The sequence below is a fragment of the Triticum aestivum genome, chromosome 1D, assembly GCF_018294505.1.
Source record: "Triticum aestivum cultivar Chinese Spring chromosome 1D, IWGSC CS RefSeq v2.1, whole genome shotgun sequence".
In the NCBI taxonomy this organism is placed as follows: Eukaryota; Viridiplantae; Streptophyta; class Magnoliopsida; order Poales; family Poaceae; genus Triticum; species Triticum aestivum.
This window is the reverse complement of record NC_057796.1, coordinates 358,554,479-358,576,377: the sequence shown is the minus strand read 5'-3', so window position 1 is coordinate 358,576,377 and position 21,899 is coordinate 358,554,479.

Genomic DNA, 21,899 nt, shown 5'->3' with positions numbered 1-21,899 from the left:
GATCATCATCGTCACCGGCATGACACCATGATCTCCATCATCGTGTCTTCATGAAGTTGTCTCGTCAACTATTACTTCTACTACTATGGCTAACGGTTTAGCAATAAAGTAAAGTAATTACATGACGTTTATGTTGACACGCAGGTCATAAATAAATTAAGACAACTCCTATGGCTCCTGCCGGTTGTCATACTCATCGACATGCAAGTCGTGATTCCTATTACAAGAACATGATCAATCTCATACATCACATATATCATTCATCACATCCTTTTGGCCATATCACATCACACGACATATACTGCAAAAACAAGTTAGACGTCCTCTAATTGTTGTTGCAAATTTTTACGTGGCTGCTATAGGTTTCTTAGCAAGAACGTTTCTTACCTACGCCAAAACCACAACGTGATATGACAATTTCTATTTACCCTTCATAAGGACCCTTTTCATCGAATCCGATCCGACTAAAGTGGGAGAGATAGACACCCGCTAGCCACCTTATGCAACTAGTGCATGTCAGTCGGTGGAACCTGTCTCACGTAAGTGTACGTGTAAGGTCGGTCCGGGCCGCTTCATCCCACGATGCCTCCGAATCAAGATAAGACTAGTAACGGCAAGTAAATTGACAAAATCGACGCCCACAACAACTTGTGTTCTACTCGTGCATAGAAACTACACATAGACCTAGCTCATGATGCCACTGTTGGGGATCGTTGCAGAAATTAAAAAAATTCTACGCATCACCAAGATCAATCTATGGAGAGACTAGCAACGAGAGAGAGGGGAGTGCATCTTCATACCCTTGAAGATCGCGATGCGGAAGCATTACAAGAACGCGGATGAAGGAGTCGTACTCGTAGCGATTCAGATCGCGGTTGATTCCGATCTAAGCGCCGAACAACGGCGCCTCCGCGTTCAACACACGTACAGCCCGGGGACGTCTCCTCCTTCTTGATCCAGCAAGGGGGGAGGAGAAGTTGAGGGAGAGATCCAGCAGCACGACGGCGTGGTGGCGGTGGAGCTCGTGGTTCTCCAGCAGAGCTTCGCTAAGCGCTACAGAGGAGGAGAAGGTGTAGGAAGGGGGAGGGCTGCGCCAGGAGAAGGGCTGCGGTTGCCCTCCCACCCCCCCACTATTTATAGGGGAAAGGGGAGAGGGGGCTGGCCCCCTAGATCCATCTAGAGGGGGGGCGGCGGCCCCTCGGGGGGGTAGCGGCCCCCTTAGGGTTTCCAACTAGGGGGGGCGCCCGCCCCCCGGGAGGGGCAGCGGCCCCTAGGGTTTCCAACCCTAGGCGCCTTGGGCCCTTGGGGGGGGGGGGCACCAGCCCACTAAGGGGCTGGTTCCCACCCAACTACAGCCCATTAGGTCCTTCGGGGCAGGTGGACCCTCCCGGTGGACCCCGGAACCCCTTCGGTGGTCCCGGTACAATACCGATAAACCCCGAAACCTTTCCGGTGACTGAAACTGGACTTCCCATATAAATCTTCACCTACGGACCATTCTGGAACTCCTCGTGACGTCCGGGATCTCATCCGGGACTCCGAACAACTTTCGGTAACCACATACAATTCCCATTACAACTCTAGCGTCACTGAACCTTAAGTGTGTAGACCCTACGGGTTCGGGAACTATGCAGACATGACCGAGACATCTCTCTGGCCAATAACTAACAGCGGGATCTGGATACCCATGTTGGCTCCCACATGTTCCATGATGATCTCATCGAATGAACCACGATGTCAAGGATTCAATCAATCCCGTATACGATTCCCTTTGTCTGCCAGTATAGCACTTGCCCGAGATTGGATCGTCGGTATAGCGATACCTTGTTCAATCTCGTTACGGCAAGTCTCCTTACTCGTTCCGTAACACATCATCCCGTGACCAACCCCTTAGTCACATTGAGCTCATTACAATGATGTCTTACCGAGTGGGCCCAGAGATACCTCTCCATCATACGGAGTGACAAATCCTAGTCTCGATTCGTGCCAACCCAACAGATACTTTCGGGGATACCCGTAGTGTACCTTTATAGCAACCCAGTTACGTTGTGACGTTTGGCACACCCAAAGTACCCTTACGGTATCCGGGAGTTGCACAATCTCATGGTCTAAGGAAAAGATACTTGACATTAGAAAAGCTTTAGCAGACGAACTACACGATCTTGTGCTATGCTTAGGATTGGGTCTTGTCCATCACATCATTATCCTAATGATGTGATCCCGTTATCAATGACATCCTATGTCCATGGTTAGGAAACCGTAACCATCTATTGATCAACGAGCTAGTCAACTAAAGGCTCACTAGGGACATGTTGTGGTCTATGTATTCACACATATATTACGATTTCTGGATAACACAATTATAGCATGAACAATAGACAATTATCATGAACAAGGAAATATAATAATAACCATTTTATTATTGCCTCTAGGGCATATTTCCAACACAATCCAGTAGGAGACAACGCGCAAGCCACCGAATACCTGCACAAACAAAGACCAACCTTGCACCCAACGCGAAAAAGGGGTTGTCAATCCCTTCGCGATTAATTGCAATGTGAGATCTGATAGAGATGGATAAGCGGTAAAGTAATATTTTATGTATTTTTGGTTTATGGAACGGAAAGTAAAAGATTGCAAAGAAAGTAAATAGGAAACTAGAATTGTAGATCGGAAACTTATATGATGGAAAATAGACCCGGGGGCCATAGGTTTCACTAGAGGCTTCTCTGAAGATAGAAAATATTACGGTGGGTGAACAAATTACTGCCGAGCAATTCATAGAAAAGTGCAAAGTTATAATGATATCTAAGGCAATGATCATGAATATAGGCATCACGTCCATGATGTCTACTACGCAACTTTATTCTTGTAGACACGTGGTGGGCCTCCAAGCGCAGAGTTTTGTAGGACAGTAGCAATTTTCCCTCAAGTGGATGACCTAAGGTTTATCAATCCGTGGGAGGTGTAGGATGAAGCTGGTCTCTCTACCAAACAACCCTGCAACCAAATAATAAAAAGTTTCTTGTGTCCCCAACACACCAAATACAATGGTAATTTGTATAGGTGCACTAGTTCGGCAAAGAGATGGTGATAAAAGTGTAATATCGATGGTAGAAATATATTTTTATAATCTGAATAAATAAAAACAGCAAGGTAGCAAATAGTAAACGGGCACAAAAACGGTATTGCAATGCTTGAAAATGAGGCCTAGGGTCCGTACTTTCGCTAGTGCAATCTCTCAACAGTGCTAATATAATTGGATCATATAACCGTCCCTCAACGTGCAATGAAGAATCACCCAAAAGTTCCTATCTAGCAGAGAACATAAGAATAAATTGTTTGTGGGGTACGAAAACACCTCAAAGCTATTCTTTCCGTTCGATCTATTCAAGAGTTCGTACTAAAATAACACAGCTATTCTTTCCGTTTGATCTATCCTAGAGTTCATACTAAAATAACACCAAAGCAAATTCATATTCATAATACTCAATCCAACATAAAGAACTTCAAAGAGTGCCCCAAGATTTCTACCGGAGAAACAAAGACAAGAACATGCATCAACCCCTATGCATAGATTACCCCAATGTCACCTCGGGAATCACGAGTTGAGTGCCAAAACATATATCAAGTGAATCAATACGATACCCCATTGTCACCACGAGTATTCAATTGCAAGACATATATCAAGTGTTCTCAAATCCATATAAGTATTCAATCCTATAGCAACGAAATCTCAAAGGGAAAAACTCAATTCATCACAACAAAATAGAGAGGGGAAAACACCATATGATCCGACTATATTAGCAAAGCCCGCGATACATCAAGATCGTGACATCTCAAGAACACGAGAGAGAGAGATTAAACACATCAGCCCCGAGGGTTCCCTCCTCATCGTGGTGGCCGCCGGGATGATGAAGATGGCCACCGGAGATGATTCCCCCCTCCGGCAGGGTGCCAGAAAGGGTCTAGATTGTTTTTTGGTGGCTACAGAGGCCTGCGGCGGTGCCACTTCTGATCTAGGTTTATTTCTGATGGTTTCTGTATTTATAGGATTTTTTGGCGTTGATTTCACGCTAAGATGGGCCTCGAGGTGAGCACAACCCACCGGGGCACAGACGGCCCACCAAGCGCGCCCTGGTGGGTTGTACCCTCCTCGTGGCTCTTCAGGCCCTCCCACAAAGCTTCGGGGTCTCTTTTGTTCCAAAAAAATTGTCAAAAAGTTTCGTCCAATTCCGAGAACTTTTATTTCTGCACAAAAAACAACACCGCGGTAGTTCTGCTGAAAACAGCGTCAATCCGGTTAGTTCCATGCAAATCATACAAAAACCATATAAAATTGTTGTAAACATGGCATGAATACTTCATAAATTATAGATACGTTGGAGACGTATCAGTCCGTGTCAAGTAGACCGAAACGATTCTGCATCTACTACTATTACTCCACACATCGACCGCTATCCAGCATGCATCTAGAGTATTAAGTTCATAAAGAACGGAGTAACGCTTTAAGCAAGATGACATGATGTAGAGGAATTAACTCAAACAATATGATGAAAACCCCATCTTTTTATCCTCGATGGCAACAATAAAATACGTGTCGGTTCCCCTTCTGTCACTAGGATCGAGCACAGCAAGATTGAACCCAAAGCTAAGCACTTCTCCCATTGCAAGAAAAACCAATCTAGTTGGCCAAACCAAATCGATAGTTCGAAGAGACTTGCAAAGATATCAAATCATGCATATAAGAATTTAGAGGAGATTCAAATAATATTCATAGATAAGCTAATCATAAATCCACAATTCATCGGATCTCGGCAAACACACCGCAAAAGAGTATTACATCGAATAGATCTCCAAGAACATCGAGGAGAACTTTGTATTGAGAATCAAAGAGAGAGAAGAAGCCATCTAGCTACTAGCTATGGCCCGGTAGGTCTGTGGTAAACTACTCACGCTTCAGCGGAGAAGCAATGGTGTTGATGTAGAAGCCCTCCATGATCGAATCCCCCTCCGGCAGGATGCTGGAAAAGGCCCCAAGATGGGATATCACGTGTACAGAAGGTTGCGGCGGTTGAAAAGTGGTTTTGTGGCTCCCCCGGGTGTTTTGGGGGTATAAGAGTATATATAGGAGGAGGATCTAGGTCAGGGGGTCACCGAGGGGCCCACAATGTCGGGGGGCGCGCCCTTCACCCATGTGGACGCCTCGTGGCTCTTCTGACTTGCACTCCAAGTCTCTTGGGTGTCTTCTAGTACAAGAAAAATCATCGCAAAAGTTTTATTCCGTTTGGTATTCCTTTTCTGCTAAACTCTAAAACAAGGAAAAAAACATAAACTGGCACTGGGCTCTAGGTTAATAGGTTAGTCCAAAAATCATATAAAATAGCATATTAATGCATATAAAACATCCAAAACAGATAATATAATAGCATGGAACAATAAAAAATTATAGATACGTTGGAGACATATCACACATCATAGGAAAAACAATGTTCTTGGGCTGAAAAGAGAGGATGGATCAAAATGTACTAATCGTAAAGAGCCAGTCGAAATGGATACTCCTACAATAAGTTGGATGATCCTGAAGGGGGCTATTGGCATGGAAGATGTACTAAGTCATGTGCCAGTGAAAGTAACAAATAACATGAATGATGTTTTGTTGGCTCCCTACACCAAAAATCAAATTAAACAAGCTTTATTCTAAATGTTTTCGTGAAGTCCCGAGGTCCGGATGACTTTACGACCCAGGTCATCCAGAAACATTGGGATAATTGTGGTGAGGATGTTACTAGGATTGTTTTACAAGTGCTTCAAGGCTAGGATTCTCTAAAAGACTTAAATAAAACATTAGTCATTATTATCCCTAAGGTACAAAAATATTGTTACTTTACACAGTTCCTACCTATTAGTCTGTGCAATGTGATATACAAAATTGTATCCGAAGTGTTCGCTAACCGGTTGAAGCTCATCTTGCGTGCATTTCCCCTGCTTTCGTTCCTAGTAGGCTTATCGCAGATAATATCGTCTCCGCTTTTGAGTGTTTGCATTTTATGAAAAAAATTAAGAATAACTCTCACCATGCACTGAAACTTGATATGATGAAGGCGTATGATCGATTGGAGTGGAATTATCTTAAAGCTATAATGAAGAAGTTGGGGTTTGCCCTAGATGGATCTCTACTGTTATGGTGTGCATTTCCCCTACTTGGTACTATTTAATGGGGTCGGCAAGAAGAATTCTAACCCTCAAGGGTAATTCGGCAAAGGGACACAATAAAAAAAAGACACAACCGTGACATTATGGCCCGAATGAGAACTTTTTTCTATCATGGATATGACACTTTCATGACGATAATTGTGGCAGAAATACGTACCATCATAGATGTGGTGGGCTCCTACTTCTATGATAAAACATTATGACAGAAAATAAGCTTTTCATCCTGGGCGGGCCGGAGACGCACCTGCATGACATTCTTTGGGCCATCCATGACGTAAAAAATTGTGGTAGAAGTGAGGGCGAGATTTTTTTGGGGAGTTCCCGGTTACGGTGGGTGGTTGGGCCGAGCGATGCAATGTGGTTTGCGCGTTTATCTCGTATGGGCATGTGTGCGAAGCGTTCACTAACTGAACCCGAGTGAGGCGTTCACTTACTGAACCCGGGTGATCAATCGATCCCTTGCACTACGTATTGAACACGAATGATTGACCCCTCGCACTATGTACTGAACCCGATCGATCCCTTTGCTGCAAACTGAACCTGAACGATTCCTTAGCTACTAACCGAACCCGGTCGATCGTTCTCGCTTCTTACTGAAGCCGATCGAGCCCCCATGCACGCGCGACACACGTAGACACGAGTCGAGAAGCGTCGATCGAGCCCCTTGCACGAGACGTGGTGAGTTGACCTAGCTGGTTGGTTGGCTATCGATGAATAGTTCCCGTTGTTGCCGCCCACTCGTACGCCCCAGCTGGTGAGGGTTGGATGAACAAAACCCCAAGGAGGTCGTGCCGCGATACACCACACCCCAGCCGGTTGGGGGTGGATTAACAGGACCCCGTGGAGGCTGGAGGAAGTCGGCGGTGGATGAACAGTAGCCGGTGAAGGCTGAAGGAAGTCGAGGTGGATGGATAGTAGCCCATAGAGTCCCTTTTGAGGTACGCCACACCCCTCCCGGCGACCAGGACCTCTTTTCGTCCGTAGGCGGTTAATGAGAAGACTGTTTCCTTCGTTTTGCGGTATCGGATAACTTCTCTCCATACTAACCAAGAATAGTAGGGCGGTTTTACTACCATTAGTAGACCCCTCATGATCAACAGGACACCGTTTCGCCCGTAAGCGGTCGAACAGAAGCCTGTTCGTCTGTTTTGCAGTACGTCAGACCCCTCCCGGTGAACAGGACCTTGTTTCGGCCATAGGCGGTTGAAGAGAACTCTGTTTCTTCCGTTTTACGATACACCAGAGCCCGAGCCGGTGGTGGTGGTAGTGGTGGGGTCGATGAATAGGACCCCGTTTCGGCTGTTCCCTCAAGCCGTTTGGCTCCCAATGAACATGACGCATTCCGACCCAGTCGGTTGCCTCCCATGAACACGACGTTGTTTCTCCGTTTCAAACTAGCCGGTTGGCTGCCAATGAACAGGAGGCCCTGGCTGCCATCCGTTGCCTCTCCATGTACACGAGTCTTGGCCATAGGTATGCACGAGTACACGTTCGATACCCTGCCCATATGTACGTATATGGCCGTATTATTTGCAGCGTGGTTGTTCGTATGTGTAAATGATTTAGACGGGACTACCTGAACTGCTACTGCTCCTTAGCGGCCATGGTTCATCGTGGAAGAGAGATCGATGGACCAATATGTATGTACACGTTTGCGACCATACAGATAACGCTACGTACGCTTAGATCTGGTGGGTCCCAACTTTTGGGGGGAATTACTTTTTTGCGCTTAATAAGGAGGCTCTTCCTTGCATGCGACCATGTAGCTGATGGGTCCCAGCTGTCAGGAAAATGAAGCATTGTTTTCCCGCGTAATAAGAGGAACTTCCTTGTGTGCGGATATATAGATGGTGGGTGCCAGCTGTTAGGTGGTGGAATCATTTTTTCGCGTAATAAGGAGGTGGTTGCATGTGTGCGTCCATCGACCTGGTGCGTCCCCACTGTCAGCCTCTCCACGTACATTCCTCTTTTGAGGACTCTTGTTTGTTGACCATGTTGACCATGTTGACCATGCGCGCCTAGCGCACCAAGGTTGTGGATGACGGCGAGGCCCCGGACGGGAACGACCAGGAGATGGGGAAGATGCGGCTGTGAAGTCGCAGACGTAGAGGAGTACGAGGGTTGACTGGTTCGGGTGCGGCGTGGGGCTTAAGTCGGCGGAGAATAACAGAAGGTGTGGAGGGATGGCCTGGCCGGCGGTGCAGTAGCGCTTCGCAGCGAGGCGTGCCAAGCAGCGCCGCTGGTCGCCCGAGGCGGGAGCAGGAGGCCCCGCCGACACTGGAGGAAGAAGACGAGAAATTGAAGATGCATGCCGGCCGTTGGATGTATATACAACAGCTACGGATGTCAGAATCATTTGTTGACTGAGTTGACAGCGTCTTGCGTAGGCCTCGACCTATTGGCCCACATGTTAGCCTAAAAAAATATGGCAAATATTCAACTTTTTTTACAACTAGGTAAGTGCCCGTGCGTTGCACCGGGTATATAAAATATTCTAGTTTATTAGTCCATGATTATATACATTTATTATTGATATAATTGAAAAAAAAACAAGATTTTATGTTTTCACTCTTAGCAATGTAGGTTAACAAAAAATTAATTGATACATCATGGCCAAAAATGACATGACTCTCTAAAAATAGATTTCATTTTGATAAGCATTTATTTGCTTATACCAAAGTAAACATAATATGGCAAACATGAAATCATGTCGTGCCTACGGCCTACCTAGATGATTTGTATGGATTGCAAGGGCAGTCTATTGAACGGCTGTATTTTATATTTTCACTCTTAGCAAACATGTAGATTAAACACACAAAAAGTTGATACATCATGGCCAAAAATATTTAATCGACAACGCAACCTACAGGGATCACCATCAGTGTAGTATTTGCCATTACTCTCACACGTTGTAGCAACATAGCAGAAGCTTTTTATTTAACAAAAAAGAAATTAGTTGGTAAATCACGGCAAAAATAATACTCAGCCTATTTTTAAGGGATAACCATCAGGGAAGTACTATATCCATTAGTAATGCATCTCCAGAATATGGACGTACTCTTGGCATAAAAGGATCAAAGATTTTTCAAGATCATGCAGACCCTTCCTGGTATGACATGCCTAATAGCACAGTGGTTGCGGAAATTGGGCAAGTACCTTGGAGCCTGGTCTAGTCGTCAGAGCGACATCACCTGGCTCAACCCACCCAGCGCGTCGGCGGACCACTGCGGGCGATCTACCTTGGTGATGCACCTGAAGGAAATATGCCCTATAGGCAATAATAAAGTTATTATTTATATTTCCTTATATCATGATAAATGTTTATTATTCATGCTAGAATTGTATTAACCGGAAACTTAGTACATGTGTGAATACATAGACAAACAGAGTGTCACTAGTATGCCTCTACTTGACTAGCTCGTTGAATCAAAGATGGTTAAGTTTCCTAGCCATAGACATGAGTTGTCATTCGATGAACGGAATCACATCATTAGAGAATGATGTGATTGACTTGACCCATTCCGTTAGCTTAGCACTTGATCGTTTAGTATATTGCTATTGCTTTCTTCATGACTTATACATGTTCCTATGACTATGAGATTATGCAACTCCCGAATACCGGAGGAACACTTAGTGTGCTACCAAATGTCACAACGTAACTGGGTGATCATAAAGGTGCTCTATAGGTGTTTCTGATGGTACTTGTTGAGTTGGCATAGATCGAGATTAGGATTTGTCACTTCGATTGTCGGAGAGGTATCTCTAGGCCCTCTCGGTAATGCACATCACTATAAGCCTTGCAAGCAATGTGACTAATGAGTTAGTTGCGGGATGATGCATTACGGAACGAGTAAAGAGACATGCCGGTAACGAGATTGAACTAGGTATTGAGATACCGATGATCGAATCTCGGGCAAGTAACATACCGATGACAAAGGGAACAACGTATGTTGTTATGCGGTTTGACCGATAAAGATCTTTGTAGAATATGTGGGAGCCAATATGAACATCCAGGTTCCGCTATGGTTATTGACCGGAGACATGTCTCGGTCATGTCTACATAGTTCTCGAACCCATAGGGTCCGCACGCTTAATGTTCGGTGACGATCGGTATTATGAGTTTATGTGTTTTGATGTACCGAAGGTAGTTCAGAGTCCCGGATATGATCACGGACATGACGAGGAGTCTCGAAATGGTCAAGACATAAAGATTGATATATTGGACGGCTATATTCAGACACCGGAAGTGTCCCGGGTGATTTCGGAGAAAACCGGAGTGCCGGAGGGTTACCGGACCCCCCCGGAAACTAGTTGGCCTAGATGGGCCTTAGTGGAGAGAGAGAGGGCCAGCCAGGGCAGGCCGCGCGCCCCCTCCCCCTTGGGTCCGAATTGGACTAGGGAAGGGGGGGCGGCGCCCCCCTTTCCTTCTCCCTCTCCTCCTTCCTTTCCCCTCCTAGTAGGACTAGGAAAAGGGGAGTCCTACTCCTACTAGGAGGAGGACTCCTCCCCTCCTTGGCGCGCCCTAGGGCCGGCCGGCCTCCCCCCTTGCTCCTTTATATACGGGGCAGGGGGCACCCTAGAACACAACAACAGACATTGTCTTAACCGTGTGCGGTGCCCCCTCCACCATAATCCACTTCGGTCATATCGTTGCAGTGCTTAGGCGAAGCCCTGCGCCGGTAGCTTCATCATCACCGTCATCATGCCATCGTGCCGACGAAGCTCTCCCTTGACACTCAGCTGGATCGAGAGTTCGTGGGACGCCATCGAGCTGAACGTGTGCTGATCGCGGAGGTGCCGTACTTTCGGTACTAGGATCGGTCGGATCATGAAGACGTATGACTACATCAACCGCGTTGTCATAACGCTTCCGCTTACGGTCTACGAGGATACGTGGACTACACTCTCCCCTCTCGTTGCTATGCATCACCATGATCTTGCGTGTGCGTAGGAATTTTTTGAAATTACTGCATTCCCCAAGAGTGGTATCAGAGCCAGGTTTATGCGTAGATGTTATATGCACGAATAGAACACAAATGAGTTGTGGGTGATAATAGTCATATTGCTTACCAGCATGTCATACTTTGATTCGGCGGTCTTGTTGGATGAAGCGACCCAGACCGACATGACGCGTACGCTTACGCGAGACTGGTTCTACCGACGTGCTTCACACACAGGTGGCTGGCGGGTGTCAGTTTCTCCAACTTTAGTTGAATCGAGTGTGGCTATGCCTGGTCCTTGTTGAAGGTTAAAACAGCACACTTGATGAAAAATCATTGTGGTTTTGATGCGTAGGTAAGAACGGTTCTTGCTCAGCCCGTAGCAGCCACGTAAAACTTGCAACAACAAAGTAAAAGACGTCTAACTTATTTTTGTAGGGCATGTTGTGATGTGATATGGTCAAGACATAATGCTAAATTTTATTGTATGAGATGATCATGTTTTGTAACAGAGTTATCGGCAACTGGCAGGAGCCATATGGTTGTGACTTTATTGTATGAAATGCAATCGCCATGTAATTGCTTTACTTTATCACTAAGCGGTAGCGATAGTCGTAGAAGCAATAGTTGGCGAGACGACAGCGATGCTTCGATGGAGATCAAGGTGTCAAGCCGATGACGATGGTGATCATGACGGTGCTTTGGAGATGGAGATCAAAGGCACAAGATGATGATGACCATATCATATCACTTATATTGATTGCATGTGATGTTTATCCTGTATGCATCTTATTTTGCTTAGTTCGACGGTAGCATTATAAGATGATATCTCAGTAAATTTCAAGGTACAAGTGTTCTCGCTGAGTATGCACCGTTGCGAAAGTTCGTCGTGCCGAGACACCACGTGATGATCGGGTGTGTTAAGCTCTACGTTCACATACAAAGGGTGCAAGCCAGTTTTGCACACGCAGAATACTCGGGTTAAACTTGACGAGCCTAGCATATGCAAATATGGCCTCGGAACACTGAGAACGAAAGGTCAAGCGTGAATCATATAGTAGATATGATCAACATAGTGATGTTCACCATTGAAAACTACTCCATCTCACGTGATGATCGGACATGGTTTAGTTGATATGGATCACGTGATCACTTAGATGATTAGAGGGATGTCTATCTAAGTGGGAGTTCTTTAGTAATATGATTAACTGAACTTTAATTTATCATGAACTTAGTACCTGATAGTATTTTGCATGTCTATGTTGTTGTAGATAGATGGCCCGTGCTGTTGTTCCGTTGAATTTTAATGCGTTCCTAGAGAAAGCTAAGTTGAAAGATGATGGTAGCAACTACACGGACTGGATCCGTAACTTGAGGATTATCCTCACTGCTGCAAAGAAGAATTACGTCCTGGAAGCACCGCTAGGTGCCAAACCCGCTGCAGGAGCAACGCCAGATGTTATGAACGTCTGGCAGAGCAAAGCTGATGACTAGTCGATAGTTCAGTGTGCCATGCTTTACGGCTTAGAACCGGGACTTCAACAATGTTTTGAACGTCATGGAGCATATGAGATGTTCCAGGAGTTGAAGTTAATATTTCAAGCAAATGCTCGGATTGAGAGATATGAAGTTTCCAATAAGTTTTACAGCTGCAAAATGGAGGAGAATAGTTTTGTCAGTGAACATATACTCAAAATGTCTGGGTATAACAATCAATTGATTCAACTGGGAGTTAATCTTCCTAATGATAGTGTCATTGACAGAATTCCTCAATCACTGCCACCAAGCTACAAGAGCTTCCTGATGAACTATAATATGAAAGGGATGGATAAGACAATTCCCGAGCTCTTCGCAATGCTAAAGGCTACGGAGGTAGAAATCAAGAAAGAGCATCAAGTGTTGATGGACAACAAGACCACCAGTTTCAAGAAAAAGGGTAAAGGGAAGAAGGGGAACTTTAAGAAGAACGGCAAGCAAGTTGCTGCTCCCGTGAAGAAGCCCAAAGCTAGACCCAAGCCTGAAACTGAGTGCTTCTACTGCAAAAAAAATGGTCACTGGAAGTGGAACTGCCCTAGATACTTGGCGGATAAGAAGGATGGCAAAGTGAACAAAGGTATATTTGATATACATGTTATTTATGCGTGCTTTACTAGTGTTTATAGCAACCCCTCGATATTTGATACTGGTTCAGTTGCTAAGAGTAGTAACTCGAAACGGGAGTTGCAAAATAAACAGAGACTAGTTAAGGGCAAGATGATGATGTGTGTTGGAAGTGATTCCAAGATTGATAAGATCACCATCACACACTCCCTTTACCTTCGGGATTAGTGTTGAACCTAAAATAAATGTTATTTGGTGTTTGCGTTGAGCATGAATATGATTGGATCATATTTATTGCCATACAGTTATTCATTTAAGTCAAAGAATAATTGTTGTTCTATTTAAATGAATAAAACCTTCTATGGTCATACACTCAATATAAATGGTTTATTGAATCTCGATCATAGTGATACACATATTCATAATATTGAAGCCAAAAGATTCAAAGTTAATAATGATAGTGCAACTTATTTATGGCACTGCCGTTTAGGTCATATTGGTGTAAAGCGCATGAAGAAACTCCATGTTGATGGGCTTTTGGAATCACTTGATGCTTGTGAACCATGCCTCATGGGCAAGATGACTAAAACGCCGTTCTCCGGAACAATGGAGCGAGCAACAGATTTGTTGGAAACCATACATACTGATGTGTCTGGTCCGATGAATATTGAGGCTCGCGGCGGGTATCGTTATTTTCTCACCTTCACAGATGATTTGAGCAGATATGGGTATATCTACTTAATGAAACATAAGTCTGAAACATTTGAAAAGTTCAAAGAATTTTAGAGTGAAGTAGAAAATCATCGTAACAAGAAAATAAAGTTTCTATGATCTGACCGTGGAGGAGAATATTTGAGTTACGAGTTTGGTCTTTATTTGAAACAATGCGGAATAGTTTCGCAACTCATGCCACCCAGAATACCATAGCGTAATGGTGTGTCCGAACGTCGTAATCGTACTTTACTAGATATGGTGCGATCTATGATGTCTCTTACTGATTTACCGCTATCATTTTGGGGTTATGCTTTAGAGACGGTTGCATTCACATTAAATAGGGCACCATCTAAATCCGTTGAGAAGACACCTTATGAACTGTGGTTTGGCAAGAAACCCAAGTTGTTGTTTCTGAAAGTTTGGGGCTGCGATGCTTATGTAAAAAAGCTTCAACCTGATAAGCTCGAACCCAAATCGGAGAAATGTGTCTTCATAGGATACCCAAAGGAGACTATTGGGTACACCTTCTATCATAGATCCGAAGGCAAGACATTCGTTGTTAAGAATGGATCCTTCCTAGAGGAGTTTCTCTCGAAAGAAGTGAGTGGGAGGAAAGTAGAACTTGATGAGGTAACTGTACCTGCTCCCTTATTGGAAAGTAATTCATCACAGAAATCTGTTCCTGTGACTCCTACACCAATTAGTGAGGAAGCTAATGATGGTGATCATGTAACTTCAGATCAAGTTACTACCGAACCTCGTATGTCAACCAGAGTAAGATCCGCACCAGAGTGGTACGGTAATCCTGTTCTGGAGGTCATGTTACTTGACCATGACGAACCTACGAACTATGAGGAAGTGATGATGATCCCAAATTCCGCAAAATGGCTTGAGGCCATGAAATCTGAGATGGGATCCATGTATGAGAACAAAGTATGGACTTTGGTTGACTTGCCCGTTGATCGGCAAGCCATCAAGAATAAATGGATCTTCAAGAAGAAGACTGACGCTGACGGTAATGTTACTGTCTACAAAGCTCGACTTGTTGCGGAAGGTTTTCGACAAGTTCAAGGAGTTGACTATGATGAGACTTTCTCACCCGTAGCGATGCTTAAGTCCGTCCGAATCATGTTAGCAATTGCTGCATTTTATGATTATGAAAATTGGCAAATGGATGTAAAGACTACATTCCTGAATGGATTTCTGGAAGAAGAGTTGTATATGATGCAACCTAAAGGTTTTATCGATCCAAAGGATGCTAACAAAGTGTGCAAGATCCAGCGATCCATTTATCGACTGGTGCAAGCATCTCGGAGTTGGAATAAATGTTTTGATAGTGTGATCAAAGCATATGGTTTTATACAGACTTTTGGAGAAGACTGTAGCATTTCTAATATTATATGAGGATGACATATTGTTGATTGGAAATGATATAGAATTTCTGGATAGCATAAAAGGATACTTGAACAAAAGTTTTTCAATGAAAGACCTCTGTGAAGCTGCTTATATATTGGGCATCAAGATCTATAGAGATAGATCAAGACGCTTAATTGGACTTTCACAAAGCACATACCTTGACAAAGTTTTGAAAAAGTTCAAAATGGATCAAGCAAAGAAAGGGTTTTTGCCTATGTTACAAGTTGTGAAGTTGAGTCAGACTCAATGTCCGACCACTGTAGAAGATAGAGAGAAAATGAAAGTCATTCCCTATGCTTCAGCCATAGGTTCTATCATGTATGCAATGATGTGTACCAGACCTGGCGTGTGCCTTGCTATTAGTTTAGCAGGGAGGTACCAAAGTAATCCAGGAGTGGATCACTGGACAGTGGTCAAGAACATCCTGAAATACCTGAAAAGGACTAAGGATATGTTTCTCGTTTATGGAGGTGACAAAGGGCTCGTCGTAAATGGTTACGTCGATGCAAGCTTTGACACTGATCCGGATGACTCTAAGTCACAAACTGGATATGTGTTTATATTAAACGGTGGAGCTGTCAGTTGGTGTAGTTCTAAGCAAAGCGTCGTGGCGGGATCTACGTGTGAAGCGGAGTACATAGCTGCTTCGGAAGCAGCAAATGAAGGAGTCTGGATGAAGGAGCTCATATCCGATCTAGGTGTCATACCTAGTGCATCGGGTCCAATGAAAACCTTTTGTGACAATACTGGTGCAATTGGCAAAGGAATCCAGATTTCACAAGAGAACCAAGCACATCAAGAGATGCTTCAATTCCATCCGTGATCAAGTCAAGTACGGAGACATAGAGATTTGCAAGATACATACGGATCTGACTGTTGCAGACCCGTTGACTAAGCCTCTCTCACGAGCAAAACATGATCAGCACCAAGACTCCATGGGTGTTAGAATCATTACTGTGTAATCTAGATTATTGACTCTAGTGCAAGTGGGAGACTAAAATAAATATGCCCTAGAGGCAATAATAAAGTCGTTATTTATATTTCCTTATATCATGATAAATGTTTATTATTCATGCTAGAATTGTATTAACCGGAAACTTAGTACATGTGTGAATACATAGACAAACAGAGTGTCACTATTATGCCTCTACTTGACAAGCTCGTTGAATCAAAGATGGTTAAGTTTCCTAGCCATAGACATGAGTTGTCATTTGATTAACGGGATCACATCATTAGAGAATGATGTGATTGACTTGACCCATTTCGTTAGCTTAGCACTTGATCGTTTAGTATATTGCTATTGTTTTCTTCATGACTTATACATGTTCCTATGACTATGAGATTATGCAACTCCCGAATACCGGAGGAACACTTAGTGTGCTACCAAACGTCACAACGTAACTGGGTGATTATAAAGGTGCTCTACACGTGTTTCCGATGGTACTTGTTGAGTTGGCATAGATTGAGATTAGGATTTGTCATTCCGATTGTCGGAGAGGTACCTCTGGGCCCTCTCGGTAATGCACATCACTATAAGCCTTGCAAGCAATGTGACTGATGAGTTAGTTGCGGGATGATGCATTACGGAACGAGTAAAGAGACTTGCCGGTAACGAGATTGAACTAGGTATTGAGATACCGACGATCGAAACTCGGGCAAGTAACATACCGATGACAAAGGGAACAACGTATGTTGTTATGCGGTTTGACCAATAAAGATCTCCGTAGAATATGTGTCTCGGTCATGTCTACATAGTTCTCGAACCCGTAGGGTCCTCACGCTTAACGTTCGGTGACGATCGGTATTATGAGTTTATGTGTTTTGATGTACCGAAGGTAGTTCGGAGTCCCGGATATGATCACGGACATGGCGAGGAGTCTCGAAATGGTCGAGACATAAAGATTGATATATTGGACGACTATATTTGGACACCGGAACTATTCCAGGTGATTTCGGAGAAAACCGGAGTGCCGGAGGGTTACCGGAACCCCCCGGGAAACTAGTGGGCCTAGATGGGCCTTAGTGGAGAGAGAGGGCCAGCCAGGGCAGGCCGCGCGCCGCCTCCCCCTTGGGTCCGAATTGGACTAGGGAAGGGGGGGGGGCCTTTTCTTCTCCCTCTCCTCCTTCCTTTCCCCCTCCTAGTAGGACTAGGAAAAGGGGAGTCCTACTCCTACTAGGAGGAGGATTCCTCCTCCTTGGTGCGCCCTAGGGCCGGCCGGCCTCCCCCTTGCTCCTTTATATACGGGGGCAGGGGGCACCCTAGAACACAACAACAGACATTGTCTTAGCCGTGTGCGTTGCCCCCCTCCACCATAATCCACTTCGGTCATATCGTTGCAGTGCTTAGGCGAAGCCCTGCGCCGGTAGCTTCATCATCACCGTCATCACGCCGTCGTGCTGACGAAGCTCTCCCTCGACACTCAGCTGGATCGAGAGTTCGTGGGACGTCACCGAGCTGAACGTGTGCTGATCGCGGAGGTGACGTACTTTCGGTACTAGGATCGATCGGATCATGAAGACGTACGACTACATCAACCGCGTTGTCATAACGCTTCCACTTATGGTCTACGAGGGTACGTGGACTACACTCTCCCCTCGTTGCTATGCATCACCATGATCTTGCGTGTGCGTAGGAATTTTTTTGAAATTACTGCGTTCCCCAACAACACCTTCCTGTAATACAACACCACACCCTTTCTGTACTACAATACCACCCTGGAAGATCGGACAGGGCGACGAGTGAACGACGATGAGGCTGAGATCACACGGCGCGGTGGACAAGATGAGGCGATCGTGGCTGATGGGCTGAGGGCAAGGTCCCCGTGGTCATGCAGCCATGTAACATCTGACCGATCGTCCCTGAGGTTAAGACTACGTTTGGGGATATATAAGAGAGAAGAAGAAAAGGAAAAGGAAAGAGAGAAACCCGAGGTGGAGAGGGACGTGCGTGGGGAGACTGATCACCATTTGAGATTATTACATTACCAAAGAACATATTTATTACCAAATACGAATTGATTACGTTTGTATTGATTGCATTTGTATTACCAAAGACGAGATTGGTTACCATACATGATTTCTTTGGTTACCGAAAGCTAGAATGAGTTTGCCATGTCAGATGAGGATAAACCGGTAAATAGAAAACCAACATGGAGAAAACCGGTGGAGCGATGAAAGAAAATCGATGGAGGGTGGTAGGGTTGTACGAGAGGGATGGACGAAGTGTGGGAGACGTAAGATGGGAGATGGAGCGTTATGTTTCTTTTAGGTAGTAGGGATAGGGATTTCCAGTTCATTTGATGGGATGTGTGAACAAATAATGTAGCGTCTATGTGGCCGATTTTAAAAAAAAATTACAACCCATTTGCACTTTCTCAAAATACACGAATTTGCTGGACTGGTTGAAAATATAATGTTGGGTTGAACGGAGCAATGTTATAAAAAAATAAACCAGGGCTGGGCATTTTATCATCAAATGTAGTAATTGAACATCTTCTAATCTCAATATGCTAAAAAGCAAGTTATTTGCAAAGATATATGAATGTATAAATGGAATTATAAATTTCCTTCTAATAATAAACATACAAAGTAGCATGATAAATATTCAATGTAAGTATCTGAAATCTCTATAATCAAGCCATACAAGTAATCTAAATAATTTTATTTGCATTTGACAGGGTGTTCATCACATGATAAGCACATGGCTCATCTGGAGGACTATTGGACATGTCATTGATTTCGTCATCCGTGCCTTTATAAGCGTCGGCCTCATCTCCTCGCCTGTCAACAATCCGTCTACTTATCTTCTCCTCGTCTTCTCCACAACTACCACGACTTACTCCCCTTCTCCTTTTGTGGCCATGCATGTTCTTCACATCTGAAATTTGTATGCACCATGTTTTTTTATAATATAGTAAAGATATGCAACAACACATGTTTTTGAATAAAAAATGGTATTTGAACCTTGATTATGATCACACGCTTGCCTTGTATCGCTGTAGATTTTTTAATTTTGGGGGAGTTCTTCATGGATATCAATGCTCTTCTATGACAAGCCTTTCCATCATTAGTTTCAGGCCTTTATCATTTATGCCAGCCACAAAGTTCAGCCATTATGCAGCGCAACATATCCAACAAGAAAGAATTGGAAAGATAAGTCAATATTTACACCCTACTATAGTCAGTCAAACATAAACAAATTTTATTATGTCAGCTATCTTCATGTCTGCTATTTGTGAAAGAACACAAGTACAACTTTAAAGTTAATTAAAACAAATGCTCAAACTAAGGACACAACAAAACATAAGATCCAAAAATGGGCTTCCACTGAGTAACGAAAAAACATATGCTCAAATAAAGGGGTGTGGAGTTGTATTTATGATGTGGCCCTTCTTTAGGCTTGCACATAGTTTCAACTCTCTTTTCAGTGAATGCATTGGGACACAAAGTTTTTGCGTATTCCAAAAAAACTATCATGCATGTCTTGTTCCAATATTTCTCTAATAGCTAGTATAAATCAAAATTCATTCCCAAGAAAAAGTAAGAAAATTTTAATATCATCCAGCTTGCATAAATATAATGACATTCATTGTTAATGTTTTTATCCTAGAGCCACATGATCTCTTCTTATAGGAAAATTTAATTCGGAACACAAATGTTATCTATCATTGCAAGATTTCTAGACGCTCCGTGATGTCAAGAACATTACCGTGTATGGAAAGATTTTTAAGCAATAAGCCAATAATGCACATGAAAAAAAATCATAATCACATTTTTGACCTCGACCATGACAAGCACCACTGCACCCATATCCACACCGCTGCCACAACATTTCCAGCGCCCGTCCTCTTTCTCCCGGTCGCGTTGTCTAGAAAGCATGAACATCATGACAAGCTCGCTTGGGCGCTATTCCCATCACTAAATGATTACTTATGTACAAAGTGGCATAGAAGAAAGTAATGTCATGATAATAGCAGTACCTTGGTAGCAGGGAATGGGTTTTGGTGCAGGGCATCCTCGTCGCGGCCAGGACTGTCAGTCGCTAGTGGGTGCCCCTGCTTTGTGTAGCCATGGTCACCTCCTCTGTGGCTCAGTAGTGAGGTCCTTGAGGCCCTTGTCCGAACCTTCACCGGTGCATATCATCGCGGCTTGCCAGAATAGTAGTGTTTGGGAGAAAGAAGAGAGGTGTGAAGAGGGTGGGCTTTTCTTTGGTTGCGTGAGGGTTGATCGCAAGAGGGGATGCAACAACGGTGTCAAGATCGGAGGAGGGGCGAGGCATCCTCCTCCTTGTTGTCAATGGAGGAGTCCTGGGCAGGGGAGAATACCCGTGGTTAAGGACGGATTCCGGTATGCATGTGCCGACAGAAGTGTCAATGCCGTATAGGGATGGCACCCGCGGGGTTTGGGTTCGGGTGGAGCCACCCCATACCCTTACCCGTCCCCTTTGAGCTTACCCATCACATGTAGCCATACCCGCCAACGGGTACAATTTTGCTCTATCCATTACCAGACAGGGTAAATGGCACCCGCTGGTAAATATACCCACGTTTGCAAATCATCAATTTGGGCGGAACATATTCGTAAACAAAAACATATAATCATAATGTATAAACAACAATACATCATAGCAGCAACACATATAAAAGCAACACATTCTAGAAAGGACAACACTTTCTTGTAAACAACAACTCATTGAAACAACAAACATATTCATAAATAGTAGAGGTAATTTGTCCATACTTGTCAGATTGTATACGGGTAAATGGGTATAAGGATATAAGTTATACGATCGCATACCCATAGCCGGTCTACCCGGTTGGTTTGAGATTCCCCTATTTATATACCCATGTGTTACTTTTGTCCCATACTCTTATCCTAATATGATTTTTACCCGCCGGGTGCGTGGGTAATTGGTACCCATTGCCATCCTTACGCATATTGGACGTGCTGGCGAAGGGAATCAAATGAGCGATGGACAGGGGCGTTGGCCGCTGTGGCGATTAAAGGTGGAGACGCAACAAGGTAACCCTAGCCGTGGTAGCGCGAGGCGGGTGTGAGCGAGATAGACGTATGTAAATACATCCTGTAACAAGGGGGGAAACAGTGAAAGAGGACGACGTACGTAAGAAAAAAAAGGTCGGAGAGAGCGCTACTCACGGAGGAAGGACGCACCTATAAAACCTGAAAGCGAAGCAACGTACCAACTCCTCTTTATCTATACATAATAATCGGGCTATTGCTTCTTGCGGTATGTCATGGAAATTGCCCCCAAAGTTGTAAAATATTACCCACTAATGTCATCTATAAGTGATAAAAAATATTTTACGCAAGGAAATCCCCCGCAGGGGCTGGCCCATGCAGTAGGGACCCCTATACTGTGCTTTGCGCGCTGGGCGAAGACGTAGGGCGCCCGTTTGGGCTGGTCCATGTCCGGGTGGCCTGTTTTTTAAATATTGTTTTTAGTTAATTCTTTTTTTATATAAATAATTTGATACTTCAAAAAAGTTCTAATTT